Consider the following 19,948-nt stretch of genomic DNA (forward strand, 5'->3'; position numbering starts at 1 on the left):
AAAGCCGCTGCTTCCTGTAATGTTCTGGCTCTGTCACAGGTGGAGTGATATGAAATGCACTCTGCCTGTGACAGGAGCCATACAGGAAGCAGTGGCTCTGCTCTCTACTGCAGTACCCGCATGACCAGCATTATCTACCAGCAGTCTATAAAATAAGTAGAAAGGTATGTGCATTAGTGTGTGTAAATTGTTGCAATATGTTTTTTAATAACTAGTTGTGTTTTGTCATAATATGTCATGTCCTTGTTCATACATGTATGAATAAGGACATGACATTTTCTGGCTGCCCAAGTCACATGTGCTAAGAGTGCAACTATCCCCCAGCACATAACTGTAAATATCCCAGCATGTGCCGTGTTTCTGACTCCAACTACCATGACCACTTCAAATCACTGAAGAGGTCATGGTGGTTAGAGTGTTCCTTTAATATTTCTCAGAAGATGTAAACCTCTGTATACTGATTCCATTTCATTTGACCGTCCTCTAGTTGTGTTGCGGCGGCGCTGGAAGGGCACGGTGGCGTTTTATTGCTTATCTACCTTAACTATAGTATATATTTTATATGCGGCCCAAGAAAATTTCTCTACACTCAATGTGGCCCAGAGAAGTCAAAAGGTTGGACACCCATGGTATAAACAGTGTTTGAAGGGCCATACCACTGCCGGGTGCAAGCTGTTTATACCATCACAATGAGATCATAGGGGGAGGAAAAATGGAAGCTCCACTTATCTGCTCCCCCCCACCTTCCACATTTGGCACCTTTCGGGGGGTACCTGTTTTTAGACCCGTCATCACTTCTATGAGACTCCGCCATGGTGAGGTCCCTTGTAAGTTCTGCCCCATGTTGGCCTTCTTCCACCAAAAACTCCAACTCGCCAAAATCTCCAACCACATCACTTCTGGTGACTCTACAGAAGGAATAAATGGAGATTTCGAAGAGTTGCTGTTTTCTCAGACCACCGGCAGCCTATACATTCCGGTACACGAGCAGTGGCCTCTTTTCACAGAACACCGGGTAAGGAAGAACAAAGTTGTGTCTGGTCTTGGAGGCGGCCATGTTTTTGGTTACTAGCGGGCGGACTAACAATGTCCAGTCAATATAGCGTGTACCGGAATGTATAGGCTGCCGGTGTTCTGTGAAAACACCAACTCCTCTAAATCTCCAATTATTCCTGCTGTAGAGTCACCGGAAGGGACGTGGTTGGAGTTCTCGGCAAGTTGGAGTTTTTGGCAGAACACCGGACCAGTTAGAAGGCGCAGTGCGCCTCGCGCATGCACAGTAGGGAACCGGTTAGGCTTCACTGCGAGTTTCCCTTATCACAAATGGCGGTGGCAGCACCCAAGAGCTCTTCTTATCTGCTTCCCCCCCCCTTCCACATTTGGCACCTTTCAGGGGGGAGGGGGTACATGTTTTTAGACCCGTCGTCACTTCTATGAGACTCCGCCACGGCGAGGTCCCTTGGAAGTTCTTCCCCCTGTCGTCCTTCTTCCGCCAAAAACTCCCAACTCGCCAAAATCCCCAACCACATCACTTCTGGTGACTCTACAGAAGGAATAATTGGAGATTTCGATGATTTTCTCTTTTCTCAGACCACCGGCAGCCTATACATTCCGGTACACGAGCAGTGGCCTCTTTTCACAGAACACCGGGTAAGGAAGAACAAAGTTGTGTCTGCCTTGGAGGCGGCCATGTTTTTGGTTACTAGCGGGCGAACTAACAATGTCCAGTCAATATGGCGTGTACCGGAATGTATAGGCCCCCGGTGTTCTGTGAAAACACCAACTCCTCGAAATCTCCAACTATTCCTGCTGTAGAGTCACCAGAAGGGACGTGGTTGGAGTTCTCGGCAAGTTGGAGTTCTCGGCAAAACACTGAGCCAGTTAGAAGGCGCAGTGCGCTTCGCGCATGCACAGTAGGGAACTCGTTAGGCTTCACTGCGAGTTTCCCTTACCACAAATGGCGGCGGCAGCACCCAAGAGCCAATCCGACGTGGTTGGAGTGCTCGGCAAGTTGGAGTTTTCGGCAGAACACCGAGCCAGTTAGAAGGCGCAGTGCGCTTCGCGCATGCACAGTGGGGAACTCGTTAGGCTTCACTGCGAGTTTCCCTTACCACAAATGGCGGCGGCAGCACCCAAGAGCCAAACTGAAAATCGACTGGGGAGCCAATATTGCGGGATCCCTGGACAGGTAAGTGTCCTAATATTAAAAGTCAGCAGCTACAGTATTTGTAGCTGCTGAGTTGTAATTTTCGTGGGGAGGGGGAGACTCCACTTTAACCCCAGAAAGGGGGAAGGCATTTTTGACCTGAAATCTGACAGGTCCTCACAGTGTCGGGACAAGGTCATCTACAGCCCAGGGCAAACATGTCAAATTGCGCCTCCCCCCCTAAGATGTATGAGCATTATGCGTCAGAAAACCCCCCCCCCCCCGCCCCAAAAAAATAAATGAATAAATCAAGCACTAATCTGCAAGCCTACCCCCTAGGCATAAATTCCCCCTCCTCCCGGTACAAACCTACCCCCTGCTAAAATCCCTCTCCTCCTAATACAAATCTGCCTCCTACTGAAATCCCTTTCCCAGCACAAATCTTTGCCCCCCCTCAGCTCATTCTCCATATGCCCCCAGCACAAATCCATCCCTACAGAGCCCCCCCCCCCCTCCTAGTACAAATCCTCTACCCCACAAATCCCCCCCCCCCATCCTAGCACAAACAGCCCCAATCATCCCTGCTAGTACAAACCCCCTTCCCCCTCCTAAAAAATAAAAATTCCTCTCCTAGCACAAATACCCCCTAACCCCCCCTACCATATTACCTTTTCTAGCACAACCCCCCCCCCCAAATTCCCCCTCCTAGCACTAATCCCCCCCCCCCATCCTAGAACAAATACCCTCAACCATCCCTGCTAGTACAAATCCCCCTTCCCCTCCTAAAAACTCCTCTCCTAGCACAAATCCCCTAACCCCCTACCATATTACCTTTTCTAGAACTACCCCCCCCCCCCAAATTCCCCCTCCTAGCACTAATCACTAGGCCTGCGGAATATAATCGCCGAATCGATGCATCGCGATGCGACCCTTCGCGATTCTGCATCGATTCGGTGTGACTGCAAAATCGATTAGCTTGACGTCACTTCCGGGGGTGGGCGGCGCTGGCGCTTGAGGAGAGTGGCGGCTGGGCTTGCGGAACACGGAGCTCCTCATGGAAGATGAGGAGAGCGGAGCCTGCAGAGCAAACTGCCCCCCGACCCACGGACTGCCGTCCCCCCCAATGGACTGGCCGAGGAGGCCCTGCTTTCTGCCTGTACCGTGCACTGCACGATATCCGCTACGAGTCCGAGCGCCAAATGCCCGACATCATGAGGCTCATCACCCGGGACCTGTCTGAGCCCTACTCCATACACCTACCGCTACTTCACCCACAACTGGCCGCAGCTCTGCTTCCTGGTAAGTCGGGGCACTACAGGGCCCAGCATTACTCCTTACCAGGGCCTGCTATAATACAACTAGGGGCACTACAGAGCCCAGCATTCCTCCTTACCAGGGCCTGTTATACTACAACTAGGGGAGACTACAGACTCTGTAGTGCCCCTAGTTTTAGTATAACAGGCCCTGGTAAGGAGGAATGCTGGGCTCTGTAGTGCCCCTAGTTGTAGTACAGTAGGCCCTGGTAAGGAGGAATGCTGGGCTCTGTAGTCCCCCGCGTTTTAGTACAGTAGGCCCTGGTAAGGAGGAATGCTGGGCTCTGTAGTCCCCCTAGTTGTAGTACAGTAGGCCCTGGTAAGGAGGAATGCTGGGCTCACCATAGATCTCCTTTAGAGCAGGGTTCCCATAGATCCCCCTTTAGAAAAGGGTCCCCATAGTAATCGTGATGCATCGTGGAATCGAATCGCTACCCTACTAATCACCCCCCCATCCTAGTACAAATACCCCCAACCATCCCTGCTAGTACAAATCCCCCTTCCCCTCCTAAAAATTCGTCCCCTAGCACAAATACCCTAACCCCCCTACCATATTACCTTTTCTAGCACACCCCCCCCCCCAAATTCCCCCTCCTAGCACTAATCCCCCCCCCAATCCTAGTACAAATACCCCCAACCATCCCTGCTAGTATAAACCCCCCTTCCCCTCCTAAAAATTCCTCTCCTAGCACAAATACCCTAACCCTCCCTACCATATTACCTTTTTAGCACAGCCCTCCCAGCACAATTTTCCCCCCCCCCCAATCCTAGCACAAACACCCCAATCATCCCTGCTAGTACAAACCCCCCCCCCCCCCCAAAAAAAAAAAAAAAAAAAAAGAATTCCCCCTCCTAGCACAAATCCCCTAAACCAACTCCCCCCCACCATGTTACCTTTTCTAGCACAGACCCCCCCCCCCCAATTCCCCCTCCTAGCACTATTCGCCCCTATCCTAGCACAGAAACCCCCAATAATCCCTGCTAGTACAAATCCCCTTCCCCCACCTAAAAAATTAGAAATTCCCCTCCTAGCACAAATCCACTTCACCCGCTCCATCATTTTACTTTTTCTAGCACAAACCCTCCCAAATTCCCCCTCCTAGCACAAATCCCCCCCCCACCAAAATAAAGTCCCTTCAAATCACCACTCATAGCACACCTCCCCAAATTTCCCCTTCTAGAACAATTCATATCCCCTACTACCTCCCAACACAAATCCCCTCCCCCCTATCATATTACCTTTGCTAGCACAACACCACCCCCCCCCCCAAATTTCCCCTTCTAGCACAAATCTTCCCCCTCCAACATAAATTATCTTTAAAGTGGAGTTCCGGCCTATTTTGCAACTTTAGTGATTCCTGGAGCGCTCGCTATGCTGATCAACAATTGGGCATTTTCAATTATTTTCGGGGGTCCCTTACCTTATTTTCAGGGCATTTTTCATTGTACTTTCTCCTTCTCCCCCCTCTGTGGCCACAGCCACTGACATCACTTCCGCCTTTGAATTGCATCCTGGGAGCTGTTTGTCATCACTCCCAGGAGGCTGGAATCAGGAAGATTACACTGCGGCTTCAGATGCCCACGTTTAAGAATGGGGGTGCTGCAATACAGGTGGTGTGTTTCTGGCCAGATCACCAGGTAAAAGCAGAGGGGAAAAAAGCCTAAAAAAGAGCAAACTAATGCAGCTGCCACATCTAATGATTGGGAAGATGCAATATATTACATTTTTGGTTTTGGGTTGATTACCACTTTAAAATGTGGTGGCTGCATTCGTTTTCCTTTATTTTTCAACTGTTGATCCTGAAAGTAATGCCCCGTACACACGTGCAGATTATCTGAAGACTTTTGTCTGCAGACTTACCAAAACCATATAATATGAGGTCAAACCTAAACACTTTCAATTTGTATGCAATCCGGCAGGCCCTCGCACTACATAGAAAAGGTAAGTCTGCAGACAAAAGTCTTCAGATAATCTGCACGTGTGTATGGGGCATAACACACTTCCTGTCTTAGGGTGTCTCCACTCTGGATGGAGGAGCATTGGACAGCAGCACTGTCTATCCATGGGTAAGGGAGTGTTACATGGACTAGCAGATTAAGAAGGTCTTGACTAACAATAAAACCTGAACGCCTGATAAGATTTTACAAATTTGTTACAGCGACAGCTTTCTACTTTTTGGGATAAAGATTTTATATAAAATAAATGAATAAAAGTTGATAATTGTAAGCACTCCTGTCAGTGGTAAATGGTTTGTCCCAATCCTCCAACTACCACTTTTGCATGACAGCTTGGAAGTTGAAAAATTAAAGACTAAAGCCCCGTACACACGTACCGATCGTCGGCCGAACGATCGGCCGTCTTTTGTCCCCGGGCTGTCGTGTCCGCTGAAAAGTGCAAAAGACTGCACACGAATTTTGTCTGCCAACAACAGCCGACTGCAGAAGTGATGTCATGTGATGGTTAACTTTCCCTGTGTTTTTTCTTTTCTGAGCATGCCCAGTCTTGCAAATCTGCTGTCTGTCGGCCGAAATCTGTACTGACTGGCGAACAATCGGCCGTTCTGGTGTCGGCATACAAAAATTTTAATGCTTGCACGACAGATTCTGTTCGGCCAAAAGTGCGCTGTCGGAAGCATCATACTAACAAGCCGAAAATCGGTCGTAGGCCGAATCTTTTCGGCCGACAATCTGCACGTGTGTACGGGCCTTTACTGGCAGGATCACCGTCAAAGTGCTCCCATTCTTCAGGGTCTCTGTCAAAGTCCACCCTTCCATCAGAGTCTCCGTCAAAGTCCTCCCATACTTCAGGGTCTCCATCAAAGTCCTCCCATACTTCAGGGTCTCCATCAAAGTCCTCCCTTACTTCAGGGTCTCCATCAAAGTCCTCCCTTACTTCAGGGTCTCCATCAAAGTCCTCCCATACTTCAGGGCCTCCATCAAAGTCCTCACATACTTCAGGGCCTCCATCAAAGTCCTCACATACTTCAGGGTCTTCATCAAAGTCCTCCCATACTTCAGGGTCTTCATCAAAGTCCTCCCATACTTCAGGGTCTCCATCAAAGTCCTCCCATACTTCAGGGTCTCCATCAAAGTCCTCTCTTACTTTAGGATCTCTCTCAAAGCCCTCCCTTACTTTGGGGTCTCCCTCAAAGTCCTCCCTTCCACAAAGGGTCTCAATCAAAGTCCTCCCTTCCACCAAAGTCCTCCCTTCCATGAGGGTCTCCATCAAAGTCCTCCCTTCCTTCAGGGTCTCCATCAAAGTCTTAATCAAAGTCCTCCCTTCTATTAGGGTCTCCCTCAAAGTCCTCCCTTACTTCTGGGTCTCCCTCTAAGTCCTCCCTTACTTCAGGATCTCCCTCAAAGTCCTTCCTTCCATCAAGATTTCCATCAAAGTCCTCCCTTCCACAAAGGGTCTCAATCAAAGTCCTCCCTTCCACCAAAGTCCTCCCTTCCATGAGGGTCTCCATCAAAGTCCTCCCTTCCTTCAGGGTCTCCATCAAAGTCCTCCCTTCCATCAAGATTTCCATCAAAGTCCTCCCTTCCACCAAAGTCCTCCCTTCCATGAGGGTCTCCATCAAAGTCCTCCCCTCTTTCAGGGTTTCCATCAAAGTCTTCATCAAAGTCCTCCCTTCTATTAGGCTCTCCCTCAAAGTCCTCCCTTACTTCTGGGTCTCCCTCAAAGTCCTCCCTTCCATCAAGATTTCCATCAAAGTCCTTCCTTCCACCAAAGTCCTCCCTTCCATGAAGGTCTCCATCAAAGTCCTCCCTTCCTTCAGGGTCTCCATCAAAGTCTTTATCAAAGTCGTCCCTTCCATCAAGATTTCCATCAAAGTCCTTCCTTCCACCAGGGTTTCCATCAAAGTCCTCCCTTCCATCAGGGTCTCCATCAAAGTCCTCCCTTCCATCAGGGTCTCCATCAAAGTCCTCCCTTCCATCAGGGTCTCCATCAAAGTCCTCCCTTCCATCAGGGTCTCCATCAAAGTCCTCCCTTACTTCAGGGTCTCCATCAAAGTCCTCCTTTACTTCAGGGTCTCCAATAAAGTTCCCCCTTACATCAGGGTCTCCATCAAAGCCCTCCCTTACATCGGATTCCCTATCAAAGTCCTCCCTTACATCAGAGCTCCCATCAAAGTCTACCCTTACATAAGAGCCCCCATTAAAGTCCACTCTTCCATAGGGGTCTCCATCAAAGTCCTCCCTTACTTAAGGGTCTCCATTAAATCCTCCCTTACAACAGGGTCCCTATCAGAGTCCTTAATGTGAGATTAAAAGAAAGCATAAAGAAACTTGTAGCCCTTATAATCTACCCAATCCACTATGTAATAGAGATAAACAAAGGCAGACATGTTTGAAGTCAAGCCTGTGTAACAACCATGGCTTCCACCATAGATCCAAGGTGGAAAAAAGGTGTAGACATGGAGGGACAGAAAATGTGTTATTCACAAGATTACCAGGATAAAAAAAAGGCAAAAAAAAGGACAACTAATGCAGCCACCACATAAGAACAGGTAACCCGCAATATACAAATGGTTTTATTTTGGGTTTAGATGAGTTTAAAAGCCAAACTATCGAAATTAGAAAAAATCTACCCTTGCAGTGGGCCACCCCTCACCTTGGAAGGATTAGATGCTTATTATGTCTAGGGGGTGCAGTAACCAGAATTATTACTGACCTTACACCCACGCGGATGTTGGCTCCAGCGCTGTCCTCTTCTACCCAGAGTTCTGGTCTTTGGGTGGCCCCCTCGGCATTGTCATGTACAGCCTGTAATATATGTGGAGAAAGCAGGAAAGCAACCACAGATACGAGTAGCTTAAAGAGGAGGCTGTGGAGGACCCTGCTGAAGAACAGGATAAGGCAAGTATTTCTCCTTTTTCCGACACCCTTTGACATAAGCATATAACCCTTCCAGGGCAGCAGGGTTGTGCAGAGACCTTTGGAGGGGCAGGTGCTCAAAGTATAAAAGGGGCACATGGACCAGGGCTTAATATAGGGCTGTGCACAAAATATCAATACAGCAATGTATCGTGATGCATGCCTTGCTGATACGCGTATCGATACGGATGATTCTGCATTGAAAAATTCTGCGATGCAGCTTTGAAAATGAAACAGAACAGAAAAGACGATTTTAAGTTTCAAAGTTAAAAAATATTTTGGATCTTAAGTTGAGTTGCCATCCTGAAAACTTTTTCTTCTCTGTTATAACGAAAAATAAAGAAGGTACTGCTGGTGGGTACTGCTGGCTGGTACTGATGATGGGTACTGCTGGCAGATACTGATGAATAGTACTGCTGACTCCTCTGACACACATCAACATCGGAGTATGAGGAGCGGCGCTGGAGGAAGCATGCAGAGCCGATGCTTCCTGTATCTCTCCTCTTACAGGCGGAGGGCATTTAATATCACTCCACCTGTGACAGCACAGAGCCGGAACTAAACAGGAAGCATCGCCTCCGTCCTGAGTCTGGGATGCGCTGACAGCTGGGCAGCCGGGACATCGCGCGGCACTTGCGGGTGTCAGGGAGCCCAACTGCGGGAGACTCCTGCACCTCGTGGGAGATTTGGGATATCTGCCTTGACAAAAGGGTACTTTGGGTATCAAGGGGCAGGTGCTCAAGCACCATCTGCCCCCTCATGTGCCTGCAGGGGGGGAGGGGGGGTGGATGCAGTCTTCTGGGACCTGTCAGACTGCAGAGGGAGCAAGAAGAACTCCCGGCGCTGGGAACGAAAGTGGCAGCAGGTACAAATTCGGGTACCTGCTCCCCTTCTCCACCACTCCCCCCCCCCCGCTCCACAAAAGTGCCAATTGTGCAGGAGGAGCGGGGTACGAGTCCTTAAAGGGGAACTTCCCCTTTTGGGTGGAGTTCTGCTTTAAGTATAAATGGACTTTTGTTCCTTTATTTCTATGATACGTCCTATACAGAACACTTGTGAAGGTTTTAGAGGTGGAAATGACAAGGTCAAGTGTAAATTTCACACCTCACAGAGAGATTGACCTGTCTGTAGCCGGTCTCACCTTCTCCCTAGGAGCAGTTAATGTTTATCAGAACTCCGTGTACACAGCTTTGCCTTTGAGTTAAAGAGGTTGTAAACCTCAGAAAAAAAAAAACCTGAAAGACAAAAATATATGAGCTAGTATTTATCGCATACTAGCTAATTATGAACTACTTCCCTTAGAACAAAGCCCCCGCAGTGCCGCCCGCTCACCGGCAACACGGCCGACATGTTCAGCCGTCTTACTTCCGGGTTTGCGTCCTCCGGCCATCTGATTGGCTGAAGCCGCGATGATGTCACTCCAGCGCATGCACGCAGTAGCCGCCCTTCACAGCACAGGGCTCTAAAGGAACGGCACGGGCGGCGGCTTCTTCAGAGCACATGTGCCAGTGATGTCACTGGCTGCATGCAAAGTATATATCTCCTAAACACATGGCTCCCAACTGTCCCTGTTTTCGAGGGACTGTCCCTTATTTGGAACAAAGTCCCTCTGCCCCTCTTGCCTCCTCATGTGTCCCTCATTTTGGTCCAATTTATATAAAGTATCTCACAAAAGTCAGTACACCCCCTCACATTATTGTAAATATTTTATTCTATCTTTTCATGTGACAACACTGAAGAAATGACACTTTGCTACAATGTAAAGTAGTGAGTGTACAGCTTGTATAACAGTGTAAATTTGCTGTCCCCTCAAAATAACTCAACACACAGCCATTAATGTCTAAACCGCTGGCAACAAAAGTGAGTACACCCCTAAGTGACAATGTCCAAATTGGGCCCAATTAGCCATTTTCCCTCCCCGATGTCATGTGACTCTTTAGTGTTACAAGGTCTCTGGTGTGAAAGGGGAACAGGTGTGTTAAATTTGGTGTTATCGCTCTCACTCTCTCATACTGGTCACTGGAAGTTCAACATGGCACCTCATGGCAAAGAACTCTGAGGATCTGAAAAAAAAAAAAAGAATTGTTGCTCTACATAAAGATGGCCTAGGCTATAAGACGATTGCCAAGACCCTGAAACTGAGCTGCAGCACCGTGGCCAAAACCATACAGAGGTTTAACAGGACAGGTTCCACTCAGAACCGGCCTCGCCATGATCGACCAAAGAAGTTGAGTGCACGTGCTCAGCGTCATATCCAGAGGTTGTCTTTGGGAAATAGACGTATGAGTGCTGCCAGCATTGCTGCAGAGGTTGAAGGGGTGGAAGGTCAGCCTGTCAGTGCTCAGACCATACGCCGCACACTGCATCAAATTGGTCTGCATGGCTGTCGTCCCAGAAGGAAGACTCTTCTAAAGATGATGCACAAGAAAACCCGCAAACAGTTTGCTGAAGACAAGCAGACTAAGGACATGGATTACTGGAACCATCTCCTGTGCTCTGATGAGACCAAGATAAACCTATTTGGCTCAGATGGTGTCAAGTGTGTGTTGTGGCAACCAGGTGAGGAGTACAAAGACAAGTGTGTCTTGCCTACAGTCAAGCATGGAGGTAGGAGTGTCATGGTCTGGGGCTGCATGAGTGCTGCCAGCACTGGGGAGCTACAGTTCATTGAGGGAACCATAAATGCCAACATGTACTGTGACATACTGAAGCAGAGCATGATCCCCTCCCTTCAGAGACTGGGACACAGGGCAGTATTCCAACATGATAACAACCCCAAACACCTCCAAGACGACCACTGCCTTGCTAAAGAAGCTGAGGGTAAAGGTGATGGACTGGCCAAGCATGTCTCCAGACCTAAACCCTATTGAGCATCTGTGGGGCATCCTCAAACGAAAGGTGGAGGAGCGCAAGGTCTCTAACATCCACCAGCTCTGTGATGTCATCATGGAGGAGTGGAAGAGGACTCCAGTGGCAACCTGTGAATCTCTGGTGAACTCCATGCCCAAGAGGGTAATGGTGGCCACACAAAATATTGACACTTTGGGCCCAATTTGGACATTCTCACTTAGGGGTGTACTCACTTTTGTTGCCAGCAGTTTAGACATTAATGGCTGTGTGTTGAGGGGACAGTAAATTTACACTGTTATACAAGCTGTACACTCACTACTTTACATTGTAGCAAAGTGTCATTTCTTCAGTGTTGTCACATGAAAAGATAGAATAAAATATTTACAAAAATGTGAGGGGTGTACTTACTTTTGTGAGATACTGTAGTTGTATATAAAATGCACTATTTGTCAATCCAAAAGTGTCCCCCAGTGCTAAAAATTCTAAATGGCTGAATCTGTAAATTTCAAAAGCCAGTAAGGAATAGTATTGGTAAAAGAACCCCAAAAATAACAAAACAAAAGCACTTGTGGGATTAACCAACCGTTTCTTTTATATAATTCTCCTTTAACCACTTAAGGACCAGGCCTATTTCTGACACTTGTTTACAAGTTAAAATCAGTATTTTTTGCTAGAAAATGACTTAGAACCCCCAAACATTATATATATATATTTTTTTAGCAAAGACTCTGGAGAATAAAATGGCAGTCGTTGCAATATTTTTTTGTCACGCGGTATTTGCGCAGAGGCCTTTTAAACGCAATTTTTTGGGGAAAACATACATTTCACTGCATTAAAAAAAAAAAAACTTACCAGTAAAGTGAACACATTTTTTTTCTATAATGTGGAAGATGATGTCACGCCGAGTAAATAGATACCCAACATGTCATGCTTCAAAATTGCGAACACTTGTGGAATGGCGACAAACATTGGTACTTAAAAATCTCCATAGGTGACATTTTACATTTTTTTTACAGGTTACCAATTGAGAGTTGTAGAGGAGGTAGAGGGTCAGAATTATTGCTCTCGCTCTGATGATCGTGGCGATACCTCACATGTGTGGTTTGAACACCATTTACATACGTGGGCGCGACTTGCGTTCGCTTCTGCGCGAGAGCTCAGAGGGACGGTGCGCTTTCATTTTTATTTTTCTTATTTTCATATTTTACCTTTTATTTTTACACTGTCCCTTTAACTACTTGCCGACCACCCATTGCATATATACTGCGGCAGGCTGGCTTGGCTGTGTGAATCTACGTACTGGTACGTCGGTTCGCGGGAGTGGAGCTAGGCAGCGGGGATGCTGATCCCCGTGACCGGGGCCGCAATAGCCGCCAGGCCCCCACGATTGCTCCCTGCTGAGAGAAGAACGGTCTGCTATTGTAAACACAGCTGACCGTTCTTCTCTCTGAAATGATCACAGAGCTCATGTGATCCTTCTATATAGGATCACAGGTCTCTATGATAATTTCACAAGTCCCTCCCCCGATAGTTAGAAAACACTCCCCTAGGCTCACATTTAACCCTTTGATGGTCCCTGGTGTTAACCCCTTCCCTGCCAGTGTCATTAGTACAGTAACAGTGCATATTTTTAGCACTGATTACTGTAGTAATGTCACTGGTCCCCCCCAAAAGTGTCAAAAATGTCAGTTAGGGGTCCGATCTGTCCGCCACAATGTCACAGTCCCGCTAAGAATCGCAGATCGCCGCCATTACTAGTAAAAAAAAAAAGTAAATAACAATGACAAATCTTTCTCTTAGTTTGTAGACGCGATAACTTTTGCGCAAACCAATCAAAATACGCTTGTTGGGAATTTTTTTAACACAAGTATGTAGAATACAAATTGGCCTAAAAGGATAAAAAAATGTGACTTATTTTTTTTTATTGGGAAGGTTATATAGTAGAAAGTAAAAAATATTGTTTTTTTTTTTTCAGAATTGTCGTTTTTTTTTTTTTGTTTAAAGCGCAAAAAAAAAAAAACCCACACAGGTGATCAAACACCACCAAAAGAAAGCTCTGTTTGTGGGAAAAAAAAGGACATCAATTTTATTTGGGTACAGCATCGCACGAACGCGCAATTTTCAGTTAAATTAACGCAGTGCCGAATTGCAAAAAAATGGCCTGGTCATTAAGGGGGAAAACCTTCCGGTCCAGAAGTGGTTAAATGCCTTCTTGCAGCATTCCTCCACTCCTTATACAACCTTTTATTCTCTGGCAGTGGGCCCTCCCCGCCCTGGAAGAGTTTTATGCTTGCTATGTCAAAGGGTGTCGGAAAAAGGAGAAATACTTTTGGTGGTATTCGATCACCTGTGCAATTTTTATTTTTTGCGCTATAAACAAAAAAAAAGAGCAACAATTCTGAAAAAAAAAAAAACAATATTTTTTACATCCTGCTATATAACATTCCCAATAAAAAAAAAAAAAAATTAAATTTTTTCATCATTTTAGGCCAATTTGTATTCTCCTACATATTTTTGGTAAAAAAAAAAAAAATTCCAATAAGTGTATATTGATTGGTTTGCGCAAAAGTTATCGTGTCTACTAACTACGGGAAAGATTTTTGTCATTTTTATTTATTTAATTTTTACTAGTAATGGTGGCGATTTGCGATTTTTAGCGGGACTGTGACATTGCGGCGGACAGATCGGACCCCTAACTGATATTTTTGACACTTTTGGGGGGACCGGTGACATTACTACAGTAATCAGTGCTAAAAATGTGCACTGTTACTGTAATAATGACACTGGCAGGGAAGAGGTTAACATCAGAGGCGATCAAAGGGTTAAGTGTGAGCCTAGGGGGTGTTCTCTAACTGTGTGGGGGATGGGCTTGCTGAATGAACACAGAGACTTGTGTTCCTAAATAAGAGGATCCCTGTGTTAATTACTGACAGAACAGCGGTCTGCCCTGTTTACAATGGCAGATCGTCGTCCTGTCTCCACGGCAGTGGCGGCTGGTGAATGAAAATTTGGGGGGGGCGCGGCAAGACCAACACCCCCGCCCGGCGGGACGGCCGATCGGCAATCAAATCTACCACCCCCTCCCAGGACAGACGGCTGACTGCCCAGCTCAGCATCCTTACCTGCTCCTTCCCCGAGCGGCTGTGAGTTTTCTCTGGCCGTACGACTCCTCCCTCTTCTGTGGCCAATGGCCAGTAAAATCGCTTCTCTTTTTAGCCACTTCCTGATTGGCTGGGAGGAAAATCAGTGTGATAATAGCGAATATTCATTCATTCATACAATTCATTCAGTCATACAACTGGGTGGGCTCAGGGTGCGGTGCTCTGCGCCCTGAGCCCACCCTTTTTTGAAGCCTATTAGAGCCTCTGGCTCTAATCAGGCTCTAATCAGGGGCTTAAAAAAAATCCCCTATTGGAATCCATGCGTCCGGCACCCTGCATGTAGATTAGGGGGCCAGATGGATGGGGGGGGGGGGCAGCGCCCCTGCGACCACCCCCCCAATGGACAGGCCACCACTGCTCCACGGGGAGCGATCGCGGGTGTCCAGCGGCAATCACTGGCTGCAGGACCCGCTGACTGGCTGCCCCTGTGGCCAATCGGCATGTGCGTGCCCCCACAAAACGACATGCACTTACGTCGTTTTGCGGGACAGAGCAGACCTGCCGCAGTATATGTACTACTGTCGGTCGGCAAGTGCTTAATATATTTTGTCTAGTGTGCTGTACAATGTATCTTGATAGTCAAGGAGTTTATTTAGAATGAAGTTACTGGAGAAGAACAGAGAGCACCCCTTCCTCCAGTCATGCGCCCCCCCCCCCCCATTTCACGCGGTCATTGGAATTCAGATGCTGTAGATGTTCTCTAGAATTTGAAACCAAATATCAATGCCTGCAACAAATTCATGTACTGGCTGGAAACAGATGCAATGGGTACAGGAAAGAATCACTGCTTTGGAGCAAGAAATGAAGACAGGCACAGTTTTTGTTTTATCCAGCTGTATTTACAACTTATCATATCCAAGTGAAAGATAGAACACCAACATGTCAGTAAAAAATCAAAAACAGAATGACTGAGTTGGGAAAAGGACTACCCCCACCCCAAAACGACTTGTAAACTCAGGTGTAGCTAATCACCTTCTCAACAGCACACATAGTTAGTCAGGTTGAAAAAAAAAGACACAAGTCCATCCGGTTCAACCAAAGAAAAAAAAAAAAAAACAGTATTGAAAACCCAACCATACAATCCCATATACACAATACTATACCCACAGTTGATCCAGAGGAAGGCGAAAAAAACCTCAATACACAGCTACAGCGGGGGAACAAAATTCCTTCCTGATCCCCCCGAGAGGCAATCAGATATTCCCTGGATCAACTTTACCTATAAATATTAGTACCCATTTATATTATATACACCTAGGAAAGAATCCAGGACTTTTTTAAAGCAATCTAGTGAGCTGGCCAGAACCAACTCTGAAGGGAGTCTATTCCACATTGTCACAGCTCTTACGGTGAAGAAACCTTTCTGTATTTGGAGATGAAATCTGTTTTCCTCTAGACATAGAGTGCCCCCTTGTCCTCTGTGATGACCTTAAAGTGGTCACACAAAGCCATTTGACTTTCAACTAAGATCAGCTGGGGTCATTTTGGTTAGCTCAGCATGAAAAGAGCTTTCCTGGAGCATTTCAGGCCCTGGTAGTGGTAGAATCAAACAAGCAACTATGGTTGGCAGGGCGCTGTTACTGGGATCTTGGCATAAAGTTGTGGAGAGGCACAAGTCAGGAGATGGATACAAAGGCTTTATCACTGCCTAGAAGCAAAGTGAAGTCTATTAGTAAGAAGTGGAAGGTATTCGGTAGAACACAGACCCTCCCTGGATCAGGACGTCACTCCAAACTGGATAAAAGTCGGGAGGAAACTGGTCAGAGAGGCGACCAAGAGGCCTACAGCAACTCTGACAAAGAGTGGTCATTGTGTGCATGTGACACCAATACCACAAATACTCCACAAATGTAGCTTTTATGGGGAAAGGGGTGAAAAAAAAAAAGCCACCGCTCAAGAAAGGCCACATACAGTCACCACTGAGCTTTGCCAAAACGCACCGTGAAGATTCTGAGGCCACCAATGGTGGCCCGACAATAGGGGGCGCAGGGGTGCCGCCCCGCTCCCCCCAAGGCTAGTCATCCTTAAAAAAATAAATAAATCTGTTCCCTTCAGTGTGAGCGGGGCGCCGGACACACCGATGTCTATGGAAAACGAAAGGGGATTTGTCGTCACGTGATTGTGTCTGGGAAGCTTATTGGCCTCCTTTAGACTGTCCTCGGGGCGCCCCGAACACTCCCACTGTTCCATTGGCGACCTGTGATTGGTTCTTAGGACGTAGTAGGGAGGTGCTTCGAGCGGAATCGCGTCACTTCTGGCTGGCGTGAGGCATCACTGTCTTCTTCCCTCGGTGGAACCGGAACGTAGAGCCTGACTGCAGCCTAACTGAGCCTCTGAGTCGGACAGTAGCACACCAGCAGTCACACTCACTGTCCCTGACTCCCTCCCTTCTCGTGGGACAGGTCTCAGACTCTGCACTTCTGTTCTGGACTGGTAAGTGACTCTGTCTGTGCTCTATGGGATAGGTGATGGGGAATATCTGAATATATTTGCATCTGGCAATTCTTGTACTAATGGGGAATATCTGAATATATAGCATGGGGCAATTCCTGTACTATGGGGAATATCTGAATATATAGCATGGGGCAATTCCTGTACTAATGGGGAATATCTGAATATATAGCATGGGGCAATTCCTGTACTAATGCGGAATATCTGAATATATTGCATGGGGCAATTCCTGTACTAATGGGGGATATCTGAATATATAGCATGGGGCAATTCCTGTACTAATGGGGGAATATCTGAATATATTGCATGGGGCAATTCCTGTACTAATGCGGAATATCTGAATGAATTGCATGGGGCAATTCCTGTACTAATGGGGGATATCTGAATATATAGCATGGGACAATTCCTGTACTAATGGGGGAATATCTGAATATATAGCATGGTGCAATTCCTGTACTAATGGGGGAATATCTGAATATATTGCATGGGGCAATTCCTGTACTATGGGGAATATCTGAATATATTGCATGGGGCAATTCCTGTACTAATGCGGAATATCTGAATATACAGTATTGCATGGGGCAATTCCTGTACTAATGGGGAATATCTGAATATATTGCATGGGGCAATTCATGTACTAATGGGGAATATCTGAATATATTGCATGGGGCCATTCCTGTACTAATGCGGAATATCTGAATATATTGCATGGGGCAATTCCCGTACTAATGGGGAATATCTGAATATACAGCATGGGGCAATTCCTGTACTATGGGGAAAATCTGAATATAATGCATGGGGCAAGTCCTGTACTAATGCAGAATATCTGAATATATTGCATGGTGCAATTCCTGTACTAATGGGGAAAATCTGAATATATAGCATGGGGCAATTCCTGTACTAATGGGGACTATCTGAATATATAGCATGGGGCAATTCCTGTACTAATGTGGAATGTCTGAAAATATAGCATGGGGCAATTCCTGTACTAATGTGGAATGTCTGAATATATAGCATGGGGCAATTCCTGTACTAATGGGGAATATCTGAATATATAGCATGGGGCAATTCCTGTACTATGGGGAATATCTGAATATATAGCATGGGGCAATTCCTGTACTAATGGGGAATATCTGAATATATAGCATGGGGCAATTCCTGTATTAATGCGGAATATCTGAATATATTGCATGGGGCAATTCCTGTACTAATGGGGGATAACTGAATATATAGCATGGGGCAATTCCTGTACTAATGGGGGAATATCTGAATATATTGCATGGGGCAATTCCTGTACTAATGCGGAATATCTGAATGAATTGCATGGGGCAATTCCTGTACTAATGGGGGATATCTGAATATATAGCATGGGGCAATTCCTGTACTAATGGGGGAATATCTGAATATATAGCATGGTGCAATCCCTGTACTAATGGGGGAATATCTGAATATATTGCATGGGGCAATTCCTGTACTATGGGGAATATCTGAATATATTGCATGGGGCAATTCCTGTACTAATGCGGAATATCTGAATATACAGTATTGCATGGGGCAATTCCTGTACTAATAGGGAATATCTGAATATATTGCATGGGGCAATTCATGTACTAATGGGGAATATCTGAATATATTGCATGGGGCCATTCCTGTACTAATGCGGAATATCTGAATATATTGCATGGGGCAATTCCTGTACTAATGGGGAATATCTGAATATACAGCATGGGGCAATTCCTGTACTATGGGGAAAATCTGAATATAATGCATGGGGCAAGTCCTGTACTAATGCAGAATATCTGAATATATTGCATGGGGCAATTCCTGTACTAATGGGGAATATCTGAATACATAGCATGGGGCAATTCGTGTACTAATTGGGGAATATCTGAATATATAGCATGGTGCAATTCCTGTACTAATGGGGAATATCTGAATATATAGCATTTGGCAATTCCTGTACTAATAGGGAATATCTGAATATATTGCATGGGGCAATTCCTGTACTAATGGGGAATATCTGAATACATAGCATGGGGCAATTCGTGTACTAATTGGGGAATATCTGAATATATTGCATCGGGCAATTCCTGTACTAATGGGGAATATCTGAATATATAGCATTTGGCAATTCCTGTACTAATAGGGAATATCTGAATATATTGCATGGGGCAATTCCTGTACTAATGGGGAATATCTGAATATATTTGTCAGGTCACCTGTGGCCAGGTGACGACTGCACCCTGCTGGAGGCAGGGGCGCAGCGCAAGGTAGTGAACCCAATAGCAGACTGCTGCGGATGGACCGGAAAGTGAGCCCAAGATTCCCCAGGGCGCGGAGTCTAAGACCCAGCAGGTGTTCACCAGAACCTCTAGTGGTGAGGATGGACTTGGCTGCAGCTGGGCCCAAGTCACGGCCCCTGGGGTCCCCCGGGCCATGCTCCGTAGGGAGAGAAGGGAAGCAGCACTCAGGACACACAGAATGGTGATGGGTAAGCCGAGGTCGGGGTAACAGGCAGACGAGGGTAACCAAGGGACAGGCCAAAGGTCGGGGTAACAGGCAAACAGGAATAGTCAGAGACAAGCCAAAGTCGGTACACAGAAAAGTAGATCAAGCAAACAGGAAACAAACACTGTTAAACAGCAAAGCAGACCTGCAGTGCACTGGTTAATATAGACTTCCTGTGATGACCTGGGCGGGGCAGGAACAGGAAGTAGAGGTGATAAAAATGAACCAGAAATGCAGTCTGACCTCTAATACAGACATGAAGGGACAGGTAAGCTTGCCAACACTATTGCAAGTCCATGACAATATTGCATGGGGCAATTCCTGTACTAATGGGCCATTAGTACAGAAATTGCCCCATTCAAAATATTCTCAGATATTCCCCATTAGTACAAGACCTGACCTGAGGGGGGCCACCCCCAAGAGTAAGATAGTCAGTGGACGGGTGTCGGCAGTCAAGAAAGAGAATACTGAGGAGAGTGTCCTGAAGATAACCTTAGTTCATCAAGTCATCTAAGATCTTAGGAAAGAGACTTAAATCTTAATTCACCTCAGTGGCAACTGGTAAGGTGGATCAACAGCCTGGCTGTACCAAGAAATAGATGTCCTCCAGTATTGTGAATAGTTAATTCGGAGTATCCCACTAT

The sequence above is a fragment of the Pelophylax lessonae genome, assembly GCF_965119305.1.
Source record: "Pelophylax lessonae genome assembly, chromosome: 4".
NCBI classification, from domain to species: Eukaryota; Metazoa; Chordata; class Amphibia; order Anura; family Ranidae; genus Pelophylax; species Pelophylax lessonae.